The following is a 15,917-nucleotide window of genomic DNA, read 5'->3' as shown; positions in this document are numbered from 1 at the left end:
CTGGCCCTGACAGGAACTCTGACTCTAGGAAGGAGGGGGAATTAGTCTCTAAAGATGAGGAAAACAGTGTGGAGGCGCAGGTCCCAGAACAAGCTTCCTGCTTTTTCAAGTCTGATGATTATAAATATCTTCTGTCTAAGACGCTGGTAGCCTTGTAGTTGAAGGGGTCTCAAGAGTTGGGGGATACACCACAGCTGGACCTTAAGTTCACCCATGAGGGACACAACGATTATTTTCAAACCTGGGATCCCAAAAGAAAGTTTTCCCTCTCCATCAGTGTTGAATGGAGCCTCCCCCCCAGTCAACAAACAGGTTCTTAGTTGCATTAAAAAACTTTATGAGTTACCTGCATATGCTAATAGTCTCCTTCCTACCAAATTGCAGACAGCGAAGACACGGTTTGTTTTACAGACCACTATGACATCCCTTTGTAGAGGGAACACACTGAGATGTAAGGGTGAGTTGTTTTTCAGCCCTTTTCCGAAAAGGAGATTCTGATATGAGGGTGTGGCAGGGGCTAACAGAAACAGTAAGACACGCTAGATGCTGCCCACACATCAGTTCATTCATGTAATGATTTTTATTCAAGACCATGCTTTTTAATGTTTTAATATTTTGTTTTATGTTTGCTACCTTGGGAATCCTAAATTGGAATGACAGTGTAGAAATGTTTAAAGTTAATGTCTAATTTAACTTTTGAGTATCTATCAAAAAACCAACAGGCCTTAATATAAAAGCTTGTTCTGCCTTCAAGCGTTTGATGTATGAAAAGATCATCTCCACTTTACTTGAAAAGGGATGGATTTTTTCCCTAAGCCAGTGAGCCAGCATTTTTGCCAGTTGGGGACAATACTTTGTGGCATAATCATAGCCCAAATGACCATGCCACATGCATATCTGCCAATTCAGAATGCTTCCTTACTGTCACAGGATAAAAACAGAATGGAACTGGAAACTTTGCTTTGCTTCATTTATATGCTGTCCTTTCTTTTTTGGGCTCAGGGCAGCTTCCAGCATAGCTGAGGCTGTTGTACTATGGTCATACAATGAGAATGCAAGAGTCACTGGAAAAGACAATAATACTGGGAAATCTTGAAGGCAGCAGGAAAAGAGAAAGACCCAACATGAGATGGATTGGCTCAATAAAGGATGCCACAGCCCTCAGTTTGCATGCCCTGAGCAAGGGTGTTAAAGAGAGGACTTTTTGGAGGTCACTGATTCATTATAAGTGATTTGATGCCAAATAACGCCTGTGAACAAGCTCTCCAATCTTGTTGTCCCCACTACCAACACCTCTTTCCCAAGGTGTAAAATCAAGATCTTTGCAGAAAGCCAAGCCTGTCAGATGAGGGGACAGGTCTTCTTGTAGCTTTGGGCATAGCCAAGCATAACACTATTCCAGTTTTAAAGTGATGAAGGCAGGGTGGAAAGCAAGAGAAGAGCACATCCTCTTCCCTTCCACCCCATTCGACTTCTGGCTGCTCCAGAGCTTGCAGCACCTTAACAAAGCACATGGCAGGGGGTGAAAAAGAAGGATGTACCAGGCATTCTAATTTGTTAACAGTCACCAGCCTCCAAAAAAGATTTTTTTCTGAGTCCATTGCATCCTAAGTCCAATTCCCAGTAGTCTCACATGCCCCAAACCTGCCACAATTACTGTCAATGTATGGTCCTTGAAAGGTGCAGACAAGGAATTGGAAAATCCTGCAGGTGGAAGAGTGGAGATCTGCAGCCAGGAGAAGAAGGGAGATCAACAAGGCCAACTAAGCTTACCTGGGAGTCTGTGTTTTCCACTGCACAGAACTTGACACTTTTGAACTTCTCTTCAAGAGTCTTTAGCTCCTTCTCCTTTTGGCTTGCCATAGTCTCACATGCCATCGTCTTTGCTTGCCTTAGTTTCTTTCTTACTAAGGGCTACAACCGCCCTCTGAAGTCCATCTCTCCTCCCCCCTAATATCTTCTAGCAGCAGCCTAACTGTGGGGGGGGGAGGGGGTCACATGCTGCAGCATTCTGATGGGCAATTGAGCCTCTTCCATCTCTTAGCAGCAGTTGAATCAGGCGAAGGATTAGGTCTTGCCCTAGGTAGGAAAGATGATTTGATTACTATGCAGGCAAACTAAGAGCAGTTCTTTCCAACAGGCAGAACAAATGTTAACTGTATATGGAACTGCAGTCCAGCATACAGGGCTTTATGATCCACTTGAGGGTCTCAGTCCATAGGCTAGCCCAGGGGTAGGGAACCTGCGGCTCTCCAGATGTTCAGGAACTACAATTCCCATCAGCCCCTACCAGCATGGCCAACTGGCCATGCTGACAGAGGCTGATGGGAATTGCAGTTCCTGAACATCTGGAGAGCCGCAGGTTCCCTACCCCTGGGCTAGCCTAAGCTCTTCTAGTTGAGATCAAGAGCAATGAAGATTAGTACTAGAGGTTAACAAAGTGTACTTATCTCAGATTTTGACTTGATCATGTTCCAGATATTAATTCCTATCACATGCATGTTGATCTGTTGCATGATTTAATGACTCATTGGAAGGTTTGATGACTCACAGGAGGACATGGGCTACCTCCCCTAAAAATGATTATATCTAAAGTGATAAGCAAATGCTCTCCATGGCATTGATATGTGGTGGCTGTTACACACAGGCAAGCAATTGCTTGCAAGCACAAGATCAGATGACAAATTCCATATGTGAACTTTCCTTTGATGTAAACCCAAAGCTTTTGAAGAATTGCTGTTTTGTTGGAAATGTATGATCTGTTACTCACATCTTTGAAAAGTGTTTGACAACGGAATTATTTTGTCCTTGTTATCTCTTTATTTCCAGATGTAACAAGATGCTACCAAAGTGAAAATTGAGTTTCTGTGGTACTTTAATCATGTCCAAACAACACCCTTCACTTCCCTTGAATGCTTCTTGCTAATGATAATGTATAATGATGAAGTGAACTGTGATATAACTAACATGCCCAAAATTGATATTTGTTACTGTGTATGTCTGTTGGTTATTTATCATTGCTACTACTGAAAATACTGCCCCCTACACTCTCTAGTTTTGGAGGTTGGAGTTGCCATTTTCCCATAGAGGCAGTCCAAGTAGTTTGAAACGCTTGTTTTTTTTTTTCTGTGGCAAGCTACTCAAGAATAAGGCTAGGTCTCTGGTTCTGTCCAAGATTCTTTCCCTTTCTGTTCCATAGGTCAGGAGCAAAGAATTTTTTCCTCTATCACTATTGTGCGAATGTAGTATGGGTGTGCAGTGCTGCATATACCTGGTGTTTCTCCCTCCTTGAAAGCAGGGACAAGATATCTCTGAATGCAGAACTGAACTGGAAAAAGAATACTTGAGAGGACCAGTGTCACAGCCTGGACTATTCAATAATAAGACTCTGGGTTTAGTTGATTTCTTTATTGGGAAATTGCATCAGGAAAGGAGCATTTTGACTTCTATTGCCAGAACTAGCGTAGCGCCCACAGGGCAGGGGGGGGGCGCAATACCCTGGGCGCAGCAGCAGTAGAGGCGTGGCTGGGCCATGGAGGGTGGGTGGGGGTGTGGCATGCCATTCTGGGGGCATTCCAGGGCAGGGGCAGACAATGCTGCAGCAGGGGCGCAGGGGGTGCATGCACCCCAGGCACAGTTTTCCCTCACTCCACCTCTGGAACTAAGCATACTCAATATTGCAAGCACCACTATACCCATATTCCGTCACCCCACCCTGCCCGCCATTTTCCAAGGAGGGCAGGGTATCTCTCCAGTCCTATGATCTGCTGGAAGGAGAAACTGCCCTCCTCTACAACTATCAAAACAACCTACATTCCACACTACTGAGAGCTGCAATAGCAGGTGGCTAATGAACTGATAACAAATCTGAAAAAAGGAAAAGACAGGGGGCGGGGCAGTCTGAACAAAAGTGTCCAGGTCCTGGGCAAGAGGTAAACATGGCAGGGTCAAGCAGGAACCTTTGGACCTTGTAGTCTTGAAAGTCATAGTTGTTCAGCCCATGTTTCTTTTGAAGATAGTGTGACTGTTCTGTTAATATCCTACATATACACATATACTCATCTATATATTTATGTTTATATATTCAATGTATAGATATGTGTATCTACACAGAGAGAGAGAGGGGGGGAAGGGGGATGGAGGTATTAAAAATCCTTAAAATGATAAATGGAGTATCACCTTGGCTCAGATTCCATCTCTGACTGTTGCTTATCAACCATGGATTCCAGGCTTGGTTATTAAAAGGCAGGGCGAGAAATCCAGGCTTTTTCCAAGCCAATTTTGGCCTTTGAGGGAGGATTCATTGTGACTAGGCCTGGGTAGGGTTGCTAGCTCCAGGTTAGGGAATTCCTGGCATTTTTGGGATGGAGGCTGAGGAGAGTAAAGTTGGGTGAGGGGAGATGTGGCAGCCATACAATGCCATAAATTCCATTTTTTTAGGGGAACAGATCTTTATCATCTGGAGTCCAGTTGTAATTCTGGGAGATCTCTAGGTTCTACCTGAAGGATGGCAATCCTAGGCCTGGCAGTAACTTCTGGGTGACTTGATACCACCTGACTTTCATGACTCATCTGTTCAACAGCAGCCACCCCATGAAAGCCAGTGTTTGAATTTGCATCTTGCTCTGGAAGCTCGCTGTGCAATTTTGGATCAATAAAACACTTTTAGTCTAACCTATCTCACTGGGTGGTTTTGTGGATAAACAGGAGGAAAGTAGAATAAAGTTTTGAAGAATGTTGGGGTAAAAATGAAGTAAATAATAAATATAGCTGAAGATGGGGAGGTAAATAAAAGGTAGGTTGGTGAATAACTCAGGAGAGAGAGACAGGGGATGGAAAAATAGTGTGGGGCAGGGGGAGAACAAGGAGGAACTGTGCTGGGGCATGCATGCATCCTGCGCCCCTGCCATGCCCCCACCCTGGAAAGGCCCTGCCATGCCCCCACACTGGTGCGTGCCCGGTGCATTGCACCCCACCCTTCCTCCTTGGTGCTATGCCACTGGTGTGGGGAATTAGATGGCTAGAGGGGAAAATGAAATTCTATTCCACAAGTCCTTGGGAGTTCCTTGCCAGGCAAGTGGGCCTGTTCCAGGGGCCAGCACCACAAAACTGAGCCACAGTTTTCCTAGGTAGATGTTGCTGGGGATGGAGAGAGAAAAAACTTAAGAACAGAAGGGCAGGTTAAAATAGGTTGGTTGTTGGGTGGGAAGGAAATAGGGTTACCAAATCCAGGTGAGAAAATACCTGGATATTTTGGTGTTTGTGCGGGGTGGGGGGATCCTAGGATGAGTAGACTCTTGAGGAGTAGAATCTTGGGAAAACCCCATCAGTTGATAGATTGATGGCAGTTTATGTTGCAGTCTGCACACTGCCATTAGTCCTCTCTCATTTCTTACCATAAAAGACAATTAGTGTTCGAGCAATGTGTACAGACGCCATACTCAAGACTTAATAGTTTGTTTTTATGTTGATATGTCAATCTATTGATAAGATTAAAGATAAAAAATAAAGATTATATTAAAAATTAAAGCATGCATGTGTGACAGAAACGTCGCCCTCCTTTGGGCGCAAGCAAAAAGTCAGCCGGTAGGTAATGCCTGCCTCGCTGCAAACTGGGAGGTGGTTAATAATGCCAAACATGTCCTGAAACAAAGACTCCCCAGCCAGTTCTCTTTGAACTTGTGGGAACCTTACTGTGCATAATTGGCCAATGGCTGTGCTCATTCCAAGGACTGATTTTACTATGGATTTAATTGGTTTTAGATTGTTAAAATATTGTTGGAAGCCACCCTGAGCCTGTGAGGGGAAGGGCTGCATAACAGTGTAAGGAAATAAATAAATAGATCAGTCCCTCTGAATAAAATGACTACGTTAGAGGGTAACAGACCACAGTTTGTTTTGAAAATTTCATATAGCCTACTATTTCTCTTCTTCAGTCAGGATCCCCAAGTTCCATGTCCTCAGTACAAATTCCAAAAACCTCAGTACATATTTACATAGTTTGCTGTTGGATTGGGAAAGGAAAGGCAGGGACAGAAACCTAAGGTGAACCATGTTGCCCCTTAATTCTCAGCTCAGGATAGTCCAGCTCAGGATTTTCCATTTAGCTTCCTCACTGAATTCCTGAACTTTTAAATTATGACACAAGGAGTTTTATAACTTTTTTTCTTATTTCCATTCCCTCCCTTTTCCATGCAAGTACTTATACAAGCCCTTTACTTGAAGCAAAATACCGATCAATTAATGAATTCTTCCTCTTAAACACTTTATCTTTTAAAATCACCCTTTTGGAGAGGCTGAAATCTATCAAGAATATTTCTAGAGGGTCATCACTAATTGGGAATGTGGTGGAAAGGGAAGGAATATTCTTATACAGTGTTCTTATAGGCCCTGATGACCTGTAGTTTCTTCTCTCTTCCATTTTACTGTCTCTCCAGAGCTTCTGCTAACAATATTTTTAATCTAGAGTGAGTCTGCATCAGATTGCGCTGTCCGCCTCCTATGTACAAGCTGGGACTTCTGCAGTCTGATGTGGTGACATAGATCAGTTGATACAAGCCATAAATACTGCCAACACAGCACCCACGAGCAAACTACAATATGTTGGGCAGACAGCACTAAAACACAGTTTAATCAAACCAGCTAAAACACAGTTTAATCAAACCAGCGTTAAACTGTGGTTTATCATGGTGTTTGAATTCAGCACTGGAGTAGTAAACACAGCATTCCAGTAGTGACTTTTGTGGTGTCTCATGAAAACAATTAATTGCTTAATATTCACAGTTTATCAGTGAGGAAATGGAGGGGGTGGGTAATATGTAGCCTATGTTTGAGGAGCCCGTTGAACCCTGATGGCACAAGCAAGGCAGCCATCCATGAGATGTTCATCATGGCAGCCCAGTAAATTATTAAGGATGTTTGCTAGGTTCTAGTGGAGTTTTGTAATTGTAAAGTGCTGCTGTTTGAGTCCAGGCTCTGCTCTGATGAATTGAGGCAGTCAGCTTGAAGCAAAGAGCCTACCACATTATCAGTGAGAGGAATGAAAAGGAGTTTAGCTCTTATTTTTATATATTATTGTGTAAGTAAAATTACCGTATGTATGGTTTTTATGTTGCAAGTACTGGTAGAACTAGAGAAAACCAACCAGTAAGGGTAGAAATGAATATTGTTCTCTATCTAAGAGGTTCGGTATGGCTTAAAATACCACATTTTTGAGGTAGATAGCCTAGGAGTACCTGCAGAATGAGATTGCTCCATGGGTGAATGGTGAGCCTATACCCATGGAAAGAAAGGTATAGGCATTGTGATGTCTAAGCCCCAAATATCCTGATCACATTTTTATCCTAAGATACTTATAATTTGACATAAGAGCAATGGGTTCTTCAGGGCAGAAAAAGGAATGTGAATTAATTCCAGTTATATGTACAGTGGAACTTCAGTTTTCGTTGCATCGGTTTTTGTCATTTCGGGTTTGGTTGAATCTTTCCCCAAATTTGCTTCGGTTTTCGTCTGATTTCATTGGCGCGCGCTCTAATTTTATGACAACAAACGGCAACCCATGCAGTTCCATTGCTTTCCAGTATTTGCCTCGGTTTTTGTCAGTTTTGGATTTTGGTGACATTTCCCAAACAGATTATCAACGAAAACCGAGGTTCCACTGTATATGTTCCCCCTTTCTGTCCCCTGTCCTATCAAAATGAACTCTGAGGAATATTTGCAAAACTTTTCCGAAAAGATCGGGTTTCAGGAGGGATTTGAAGGAAAGAGAGAAGTGGCACCACAGAGTTCTAGGAGACAGTTACAGGCATGAGGGCTAGTGGGTAGAGTTGTTAAGGGAGCAGGAAACCTTTGGATGACTGAGGATGCTTAAGCAAGCCTTTGGATGGTTAAGAATGTTAAAGATGGAGGAGCAAGAGTCACAAGCATGGATGGAGTGGGATACACAATTGTAGAGTGAATGTTAATCAAGGGGCAGCAGAAACGAGGAAGAAAATGAATGTACATAGATGCAATTTAATAAGACTGCTTGAGTACCTGATGGATGATTTGGGAAACAGGACAGCATATATGGTGGAGCCTAATGCCCTAACAGGCTATTGGCACTGTCCACCAATTAATATGAATACAAAATATAATCCCATGGATAAAGTACAACCATGCTTTTGCGTGTGTTTGGGGGGGGGGGAGGTCCCTTTACGAGATAGAATGCAGATGCCTTCTGTAAGTTTGGAAGGCTTGTTGCTTCCTCGTAGGGTGCAATTTACCATTCATGTAATAGAGTGGGTGTTGTGTTTAATTATAGCTCATACCTAGTGAGCCTAATAAAATAATTGAGACGTTTCATTTTTCTGTGAAAAGAGAAACTAATGTTATTTAAAAGTTGAGAACTCTCCACATGAAAAATTCAGAAACAAAGGCCGTTTCCGCACGGCCTTTTTATGGCGCCCTGGGAACGGTAAAAACGCCGTTCCCAGGGAGCCATTCGCACAGGCGGCGCTCCCCCTCCCCCAGGGCGGCGTCAAGCCACCCTGAAAAACAACCCTTTAAAGGGTTGTTTTTTCCCTCAACAGCGTGTTCCCGGCGGCGAGGTGCGAACAGCACCACCGGGAACACGCTGTTTCCCTTCCCCGTCCGACTCACCGTGTCCCCGTCGTCAGCCTGCTGGCCGTCGAAGCCCCGCCCATGCTGTTCTCCGACCCCTGGAGGTCGGAGGGCAGCGTGGGCGGGGCTTCAATGGCCAGCAGGCCGACGACGGGGACACGGTGAGTCGGACAGGGAAGGGGGCAGAGGCCGCTCCATGCGGAGCCACCTGCCATCTGCCGGCCTCTCCGGAGGCCGCCCGCACGCGTGCGTACGAACGGCCTCCGCCTCCACGCCGGCAGAATTCTTGCCGGCGTGGAGGCGCCTGGGGGGCCGTGCAGAAACGGCCAAAGTTACTCTGAAGAGAACCTACCTCAGTCTCCCCACTATCACTCCCATATCTTCCTGGCCTAGAATCATAGACTCACAGAGCCATTCAGGCCATCCAGTCACTGTGCCAATGATGCAGATTCCCCAGTGTGACTGCAGCCTCGATGACCCAACAGTCAGTGCTGCTCCACACGGCAGGTTAAGCTTGGAGCAGGTTTGGAGTGCAGGATATTATTGGAACATTTTCACATGCAAGGTCGGAAAAATGGAAGGCAGTAGCAGATAGGTGGGAAGAGTGGGAAATATGCAGGAGTGACCGGAGTCAAGATGAAAGTTGGGTGAAACAACATATATCTACTTTCTTTGTCAAAGGAAAACAAAAGGAGAGTCCTGTGGTCCATCCTATCTCATGCTATGATTAACCATAGAATCGTAGAGTTGGAAGAGAAGACTATCCTCTATGAATCTGTCTAATCCCCTTTTAAAGCCCTCTGTACTTCTGAACATCAGTGTATCCTCTGCAGTTAATTCTATATTGTAATCCCTCATTGTATAAAGAAATACATCCTTTTCTGTGTCCTGAATCTACTGCCCATCAACCTCATTAGGTGCTCTTAAGTACAAGTATTTTGGGAGAGGAAAAATGCTCTCTCCACTCACTCTACCTCATGCATAATTTTATAAGCCTCTGTCACATTCTCCTCAGTTTTTCTCTAAACTGGAACATCCCAGTTTCCATAGCCTTTCATCATAGAAAAAATGCTTCAGTCTCTGCAGGACAGGCTACAGTAAATCAGTGGTGTAGCGCCAAGGGGGAGGGGGGTGCATGACACACCAGGGGTGTGGCGGGAGCGTTCTTGGGTGTGGCGGGGGCGTGGCATGGCGTGGCAGGGGTGCAGTTCCCCCTCATTCCAGCCCTGCAAATTATTGGACCCAGGTATAAAAATGTTTATCCCAGATTACTTGGTGCTACTCAGGACCTCCTGTCATTCCTTCCACATGTCACCAAGGCCCTTTCCGCACCACAACAGTGCGGGGGTGCATCGGCGTAAACAACGCCGATGCACCCCCCCTGGGACCTTTCGCATGGACGGTCCCGGGAGATTGGCAGGCAGCGGCGCAGCACTGTCCCTGCAAGCTTACCTCGTCCCCTGGCCTCCGGCTCATCACAGAGGCCAGGGGACACGCCCCCACAGGCTGGAGCAACAGCTCTGGAGTCGCAGGCCAGGGGGGCATGTCCCCTGGCCTCTGCGACGAGCCGGAAGCCAGGAGATGAGGTAAGCTTGCAGGGATGGTATGGGGGACATGGCGCCTTCCAGCCGCTGCCGTTCGCTCGGCAGTGGTTGGAAGCCGCTGTTTCCGGAAAACCTTGCTTGGGGAGCGAGGTTGGGAAACAGTGGTTTCGCACAGCTGGGGGGGAGCGAGGGCAGCGCTGTTGCGATGCAGGAGCACTCCCCCCATGCGAACAGCTCCCTAGGGACGGCATTTTTGCCATCCCTAGGGCGCTGTTTCTGGCTCGTGCGGAAAGGGCCCAAGAGAGAATTTTGGTTTAGGTCTAGACCATATGCTAAAACGACCTCCTCATGCTGCCAGAACATCCCTTAAGGTGCGTGTGCTTACTTGCAAGTGTGAAAATTGTTCTGTTTCCTCTTGGCATGGAGTTTGAACCATTTCAATAAGTAAATAAAAGTTAGTAAATAGCACACGTAAAGAGAAAGTCAGAAATGCTGAAGTGCAGAATGAGCTCAGACTTGCCAAAGAAGTTAAAAACATTAAAAAGGCTTTTTTGGTTTTGACCAAAGCAAAAAGAAGAACAAGAAAATGGTAGGATCACTGTGTGTAGAATATGGTGAAATGATATCAGGGAAAAGAGAAAGGGCAAACTACTCAAGACCTTCTTTGTCTTGGTCTTCTCACAACAAGAATATGGGAAACCTGGGGAAAATGGAGCAGATGATGCAGTGGCAGTAAACCAGCACAGAATAAAAAGGTGGTATTGGAACATCTGGCTACTCTAAATAAATTCAAGACTCCGAGGTCTGATGAACTACATGAAATGGCATAAGTAATCTCAGAACCACTGGCAATAATCTTTTAGAATTCCTGGAGAACAGGAGAAGTCCCAGCATACTGGAGGAGGGCAAATGTTGTCCCAGTCTTCAAAAAGGGAAAAAAAGAAGTCCCAAACAATTACCACTCAGTCAGCTTGACATCAATACCAGGAAAGATTCTAGAGCAGATTATTAAAATACAGTCTGAAGGCACTTAGAAGGGAATGCTGATCACTACAAGTCAACATGGGCTTTTCAAAAGCAAGTTATGCCAGACTAATCTTATCTCTTTTTTAATAGAGTAACAAGCTTGGTAGATGAAGGGAATGCTACCTTGACTTCAGTAGGTCCCCCATGGTGTTGTTGCATAAAAGCTAATAAAATATAGACTAGACAATGCTACTGTTAGGTGTTTTTGTAATTGGTTGACCAACTGATCCCAAAGGATGCTTATCATCTCAGTGAGAAGTGACTAGTGGGGTGCCACAGTGTCAATCTGTCCTTGTCCCAGTACTATTCAAAATTTTTATCGATGACTTGGATTATGGAGTGGAGGGCATGATAATCAAATTTGCAGATGACTCCAAATTAGGAGGGGGTAGCAGAGGACAAGATCAGAATTTAAAGTGACCTTGATAAATTAGAGAGCTAGGCCAAATCTAATGAAATGAATTTCAGCAGGGAGAATTTTCCCTTCTTCATGAGTTTAGTGAGTATCTCTTATTATTGCTAGTTTGCTAAGTTCTGTTCAAGCAGTATCCTTTTTCAGCATAGAAGGTTGCCAGTTTTATTTCAGTTGGCAATGAGCAATTTCACCTTCCATACATCAACATCATACACAAAGAAACTGGGAAATCAGATTCAATTACTTGCTCATTTACAGAAGTATCACCCTTGTTAACATACTTCCTAATTAGCTGGAAAACTGAAATGTTGTGTATACTTAATGAAGACATCTACTTAAAAGAACAGTCTGAAAGAGATGCTTCTACAACTTTTCCTTGAAATAGACCAAACATACCACCAAACAACTACAATATTTCCAGGGCACTCAAAGATCTGGCACCTAGCTGGCTGGGGGTAAAATGTAAATAACAAACCACCCATAAACAAAATCTGCCCAGTAAAGGTCGTGATGTGACATCACCTCATTGGTCAGTAATGACCTGGTGCTTCCAAAGAACTGGCACACCTGGCCATCATTGAAATCATTAGATAAATCTGAAAAGCAGAATTTCTGCATTTAACATTTCATAATAGAGGCCATAATAGAGACCATCATTTCAGCACAGATCTAATCAAACGACACAGTGAGCAGATGCCAAGTTTGATCTTGCAAATCTTCCAATTTTTAGTTTGGAAATCTGTGTGTATAGCCAATTGGCTAATGCCCTCTAAGTCACCAATATTTATTTATTTATATTTATTTATATTTTAGATTCATTATCTGCCCTTCCCTGCCCTATCTTTCCACCTAACCCACCAGAATGGTTTTTCAAATGTACTCAAAGTGTTTTAAGAGAGGATATATAAGTAAACATGTGGCAAACATGAAAAATAGACTTATGTGGGGAGGAGCAATATGGATGGATCACTATTTCATGTGTTGAAAGTGTTCTCTTGCAAATCAAGAACCTCAATTCATGTCATAGGTGAAAAAATTGACTTGTACCTCTCTTCAAACAATACCTCTGACTTGTCCATTACCACCTTTTCCCAGACTCATCCTCCCCTCTCTCTTTGTTGAATACATACTAATCCAGTCACATGGATATAAAAAATCCTACAATCCTGCAGTACACACCACCTACCGGAGTTTCATGATCAGAATTGTGTTGTTAGGGATGCCACAAACTTTGCTGCAGGCAGGTTTGGCAGGTAAACATAACCTGGGATTTTAGTTCTAAGTTTAAAGTTCTAAGTCTAAAGTAATTCTAATAAACTCAAAATATAAATCCAGTTTATTAAACTGCAACAGAAAGCATTTCGGAAAACAACCAACACTGGTTCACTAATCACTATTCTACATCAGAGTCCTCAGTTCCTGGAAAGACACCAGGTTATGAACAGTGTGGAAAAGAGATAAACAAGGGAGATTTTCAAACCTAAAACTTTTTTTCCCCCATACTCTGAGCACCTGCTGGTGTTGTATCTTTTGAGCACAAGGAAGATTCTGTAGAACCTATTTTGTTTTTCAAATTATTTTGCTATGCCTCACAGAATTCAAGCTTTTTTCAGAATGGATATGCATGTTGACCATGTATCATTTTAATCTTTAACAGCACAATTTGTGGTAGAATGTGTGAATGTGGTTGCTTTTTCTGTTGCAAAGGCATCATTCTGTCTTGATTTAGCTCTGTGTCTTGTGACTGTCAAAGAACCCAGATACTCAACTGTCTGTGAAAAAGAGATGGATATGCAGTGGGGAAGTTTATATTTGATGCTATCTACTCTGCTTCCACAGTGATCTTATCTGAGGCTACAGGAGTAAGCCTTTGAGTCGTATTTCCTTGGGGACTTAATGTATAGTGTGCCATTTTTTAGAAAAAGTAAACTTGTAACACCCCCCCCCCCACATACACACCATAGTAGAAAGATTCCTTTTGAAACAGACTTATGGAAACAAAGGGTCTCTTTGCCTGTTCCAAATCAGACCCTTAATCACTCAGTCACTGGGCTATATTGAAATGGCTATTCTCTTTGATACCCAGTTTCTACAGGTTACAGCCCTCAGGCCTGTTCTGCATGGGCCAATAAACACAGGTTAAGGACAGTAAAAAAAACCCATTTTGGTGGGGAACTTCACACAGATCCCGCTCCTAAAGCGAGTCTGCCCTGTGTTATTTTTCCCAAACCATTTTTGTTGAGAATCACACTATTTGCAAGTCTTTTGAAAAATCCCAGGTTGCAGTCACTTGCAAGTGAACGGCTAGGCAGGAGGCACTTCTATTTGGCTACGTTTTTTTAAAAAAAATCCCAGCTTACTTCTGCATAGCCACGCAGGTGCAAATGGTCATATTGTGAGACATCAGCATGGCTGGGGGTTCATTTGTGCATGCCTGCATAGCTATGCATCGGTGGGAGGTAAATAAAAAAATGGATGAGCCTCCATGCAAAGGCACAACAGCAACCTGTGTTGTTTCTGTGGGCTCCAATCGCTGCTTGCATGGATGCATGCGAATGTGACAACAGGAAAGCGGGTTACTTTATTCTGACTGCAACCTGCTATAGATTTGCTATGTGGAAAGACTGAAGAGTTCAGAAGTTTATTTCAGGTGTCAAGTGAAAAAATTGTAACCCTTTGATTCTGTTTTCATTTGAAATGTGCATCAGTATTATTTTGCGTACCTAGAAAGTGTGCCTAGAAATGTGCATCAGTAATTGTCTTATATGCCTAGAATGTAAGATTAATGGGCTCCTTATGCCTTCTGGGAAAGTTACTGGTCTGAGTTGCTTTCTTTTATCTCATGCTACCATTTGAAGCAGCTCATTTCCTGAGAGGGAAAAGATGAGAACAATCTTGACAAGCCTGGTCAAAGAGTGATTTGCCTGCCTCAAGAACTTAAGAAGATGAGGATGTCCATCGCAGGCAGTGTGCCAAACTGCCCAGGATAGCTCAAGCTCAATGCAAAGGAAGGAAAAAGGAGCTCCACAAATCTTTCAATATGTGCTCTGGTGTATAAAGGTAGTATATGGAACCTTTAGTTTTATCCACATTCTATCATTTCAGTTATTTACTAAGTTATTGCGTAATACAGTCAGCCTAATATGGATGCAAACTCCCCCAGTATATTAACAGTTCCTTGTGAGAAAGATTATATCTGTGTTGAACCTGGCAAGAAAGCAATCTATTTTTTGTGCTTGGGAAACAAATGGCTTTGCCTTTGGGGTATTGTTTTATTCCTCTTAAATCTCTCATGGCAGTCTTCTTATACATTGTAGCAAAACATTTTGATAGAGTTGTTCAGCAGAACAGACTATGGAGAGCAAGGATGTACCATCTCCTTTCTCTTCTCTCTCCTTCCTTTGCAAGCCTCATTGGGGTATGGATTACAACTGTAACAAATCTGAGGAGAGATATTTTGATTTCTGAAATGCACAGTCAAAGCCAGTGGCACAGATTAATTTTAAAATGGCAGTGGCACAGTGGCACAGTGAAATGGATAATGGGTTTTAGCAGTAGTGCAGTACTAGATGCAGATCCACCCTTGGGTAGGGAGGAATGGAGGGTTTCTATGCTTGCTTCTTTCAGTAGGCAGTCTCTAATACCAGGCCATGTAATCAAGGGTTAGAACTTTTCAATAACTGTGGGCCCCTTCTACGAGCTTTTACCCTTCTCCTTCGTAGCCACTCCAAGGTTTGAAAATAAATTGGATCAGATAATTTATTTGGGCAGTTAATTTGAACAGCTAGATATTAACATGGCATACGATTTAAGTATAAGTATGCATTTGGTTAATCATGTTGTAAGTATGCAGTTGGTTAACCAAGGGACTAGGTTTGTTCTTAAAAATGTTCACAAGATACAAAATTGAACTCAAAGAAATACAAAGTGAAATGTTACTTATGTTTGAATAATGTAGACAGGCATTTATGGTGTGCCTTTATTGCTGAAGATCTCATCTCAGAGCTGTATTTCCTAAATTGGGAACCAAGTATTCTCTGAGCCAGAGTCTTTTCCTGGTGACTGTAGACGTGTACAATGTGAGAACCATGCTCCATTATCTACACATTATGAAAAATGTTGATGGCTCACTCGGTCTTAGGCTGGGCACAATGGACACACATGCCTTCTCCCAAGGCTTCAGACTGGGGGGAAAGTCATCCTTACCCTAAAGTGGAGCAGTTTTCAAAATTAATATCTTGACTGCTCCTTTGGAGGTCAAGCCATCTTCAAACTGACTTGATTAGCAGAAATAGATATATTTTGAATTATTTGCCAGTATCTATTGTTGT

At 43.3% G+C, this 15,917-nt stretch overlaps 1 protein-coding gene across 2 annotated transcripts in view; it reads left to right on the top strand.

Moving 5' to 3' along the window:
- Positions 1-15,917, top strand: part of TP53I11 (tumor protein p53 inducible protein 11) — a 68,699-nt gene that overhangs the window by 26,213 nt on the left and 26,569 nt on the right. The window contains exon 2 of one of the 2 annotated variants that reach the window (XM_048483713.1): positions 14,445-14,646. The exons of the other annotated variant lie outside the window; for it this stretch is intronic. The gene's annotated coding sequence lies outside the window, so the exon portion shown is untranslated. The remainder of the gene's footprint in view (positions 1-14,444; positions 14,647-15,917) is intronic. 2 annotated transcript variants of the gene reach the window in all.

The sequence above is a fragment of the Sphaerodactylus townsendi genome, linkage group LG02, assembly GCF_021028975.2.
Source record: "Sphaerodactylus townsendi isolate TG3544 linkage group LG02, MPM_Stown_v2.3, whole genome shotgun sequence".
Lineage (NCBI taxonomy): Eukaryota > Metazoa > Chordata > Lepidosauria > Squamata > Sphaerodactylidae > Sphaerodactylus > Sphaerodactylus townsendi.
Note: the sequence above shows the minus strand (reverse complement) of the source record. Positions and strands in the feature narration are given on the sequence as shown.